The sequence below is a fragment of the Meleagris gallopavo genome, chromosome Z (assembly GCF_000146605.3).
Source record: "Meleagris gallopavo isolate NT-WF06-2002-E0010 breed Aviagen turkey brand Nicholas breeding stock chromosome Z, Turkey_5.1, whole genome shotgun sequence".
Taxonomy (NCBI): Eukaryota; Metazoa; Chordata; class Aves; order Galliformes; family Phasianidae; genus Meleagris; species Meleagris gallopavo.
Window position 1 is genome coordinate 32,585,223 of NC_015041.2, and position 2,752 is coordinate 32,587,974.

Consider the following 2,752-nt stretch of genomic DNA (forward strand, 5'->3'; position numbering starts at 1 on the left):
GGCACCCAGCTGGGTGGGAGGGTGGCGTCGCTGTGGGCACCGTGGGACTGGGACAAAAGTCAAAGGAAAGAGAATAAAAAGTCTGTGTGAGCAGAAGAGATGCTTGCTTACTGTGGGCGAGGAAGCTCTGGCGCAGGCTGCCCCGGGGCTGTGGAGCCTTCTGGAGGTCTCCAGAAGCCTGGGCAGTCTGCTCTGTGTGTCTCTGCTGGAGCAGGGGTAGGACCAGGTGGTCCCAAGGGTCCTGCCAACCTCAGCAATGCTGTGTTTCTGAGAATCTTATTTCTTTAGGCTTCCTGCTCTTATAGAGAGCAGCACAGGGTAGTTGTGCCTTAAAAACTCATATGGGAGGATGAGTACTATCGTTGTTTGCTCTATCATTGTAAACTAAGGCCAAAATTATTTTTAAGGAAGTCTGTGAAAGGGACAGTACTTCTGTTCATCCAGGCGTTACATACTTGAAGATAGATCTTCAGCTGTAAAACACGAAGTAGCTTTTGATAAATATTCTGAGCAGTTCAGCTTTAAATGCAGCTTCTACCTGTATTGAGGATACTTGGAGATCATTATATTGGATATTTATGAGCCTTTGCTTAACTACTTAACCCCAAAATGGTTAGGTTTGAAATGCACAGCACTGTGGAAAACGCATTACTGAAATTTTTTTTTTTTTTTGGCCTGACATGCCTTTGGGAGCTGATCTTCCTTGCTTGTGGGAAAGATGTCTCCTGAGGACCAGAATTCTCTGAGGTACGTATTGCTTTCAGTTAGGTGAAATTGTGCTGTGCTGCAATATAGCACTCTGCAGAAGTAGCACTGGCTGCTGTCACTGTGTTTGCTGCAGAAGTCTTATTGCTACAGAACAGTGATGAGTATTTGGAGCATCTCCTCTGTTATCTGAAACATTTGGGCTGGCCTCGATGTCAGCACAAAATAATTCCATCTGTTATGAGGAAAAAAATGTAAGTGCTATTTGACTTACAGTGCAGAAGAGAACTCTTTTGAAAGCAGCGCTCTCAAGGGGTGAGTAACTTCGTCACTTCGAGGGGAAAAGTGGAAAAGAAGTTGAAGCATGTGTTACTTGTCCTTTGCAGAGAGTTTGTGACCAAAACTGAAGATTTTAGAGTCTCAATGTCAAAGTAAAAGCTGATCTACTAATAGCACTGGAGAGCAATCACCACCTCTCATAGTATAGCAGGGCAGAGGATGAAAACTATCAACTTCTCTGGCTTCTTCCAGGAAAGGCTTCTTCTTAAATAACAGAGCGGTTTTTTAGTAGATTTATCAGCAAAGTTTGTCTCAAGGGCAAGGAGTCTCAGAAGAATGGGAGAATTTGTTACTAAGGACCTTTGCAAGTGTGCTTGTCTTCCAGTTACTAACTTCGGTATATAAGTTGATTTAGAAACATAGTAGGCATAGAAAACAGGAGATAGCATGGGCATTTGAGAGTATGACATCTCTAGATATGGAGTTCTGCTGAAGCTGCAGAGCTGGGAGGCTGTCTGCTTTTACAAACTATGGAACAATTGCCTCTGTGACTCTAAGCATTTTTATTTACTAGAGATTTTCTTCCTTCAAGGCTTAAACTTTCTAGGTCCATCTGTTTCCTTTAATTGTCCAGGTCCGATTACCCTGTGCAAGGTATGAAAGGAAATAGGTAGCCCTAATAATGTAATTTTTTTTCTTTATTATTATTATTATTATTTAATCTACCAACAGGATCTGGGTGTCTTATGAAACTGAATGCAAACATTCTGCAGCATTTCCCCAATATGGAAAAGAACTTTGTATTTAAATTGCTGATTATATTAAGTGACTGAATCATACTCTCATTCTTCAAAGCAAACCACAGCATAACTGAAAAGAAGAAGAAAAAAAAAAAGGAATAATGAAATAGTAATGCATTTTACTTAACTCAAAGAGCCTAGCACATTAAGAGAGCTGTAAGCTACTTCCTAACTCGTCTGGAATGTTGGGGACCTTAAAAGGAGACCAGAGTAATTCCAGTACATTATGCAACAAAGAGCTGAGATGGCAAAAGAGTATTTCCATCTTTAGAAGCCACAACTTAAGAAGGGAGTAGTTTTGGATTTCATGTTTGTCTACTCAGAGGCATTGCAGGTAAGCTACGCATCTGAGAAAGCAGGTGGATTTGCCTAGAGAGAGTATTTTAAACAAGTCCACTTGGCCAAACATTCTCATTGTACATTAGTAGTTAAAACAGTATGCTGTTTTCAACTGGGACGGAGTTGATTTTCATTGTAGTGTCTGATATGATACTATGTTTTGGTTTTGGGAGAAAAATCAGTGTTGATAACAGGTGGGCATTTTAGTTGCTGCAGAGCAGTGCTGCACAAAACCAAGGGTGTTTCACATTTTCAGCTTCTTGTACTGTCTTGCCAGTATAGAGGGCTGGGGAGCACAAGGAGCTGAAGAGGATAGAACCACGAGAGCTTACCCAAAATGGCATGCTGCCAGACAGTAAGACCAACAGGAGTTGGGTGGGGGAGAGCCACTGCTGGGGGACTGGGTGGGCATCAGTAAGCAGGTAGTGAGCATTGTGCGTCACTTTGTAAACATGTTAGTATTTATATTATTACCATTATTTCTGTCTTCCTCTTCTGTCTTAGTAAGTAGTTTTTCTCTCTACTTATGAGTTCTATTTATGTCTTTTTTTTCCAGTTCTCTCCTCTAGCTGGGGGGAGAGTGAGTGAAAGACTGTGTCATGCTTAGTTGCTTGCTGATGTAAACCACA

The 2,752-nt window shown here is 41.5% G+C and overlaps 1 protein-coding gene across 1 annotated transcript in view; it reads left to right on the forward strand.

The window, feature by feature from the left end:
* LOC104915076 (sarcoplasmic reticulum histidine-rich calcium-binding protein-like) overlaps positions 1-2,752 on the forward strand; it is a 260,268-nt gene that overhangs the window by 943 nt on the left and 256,573 nt on the right. The gene's annotated exons all lie outside the window — the stretch shown is intronic.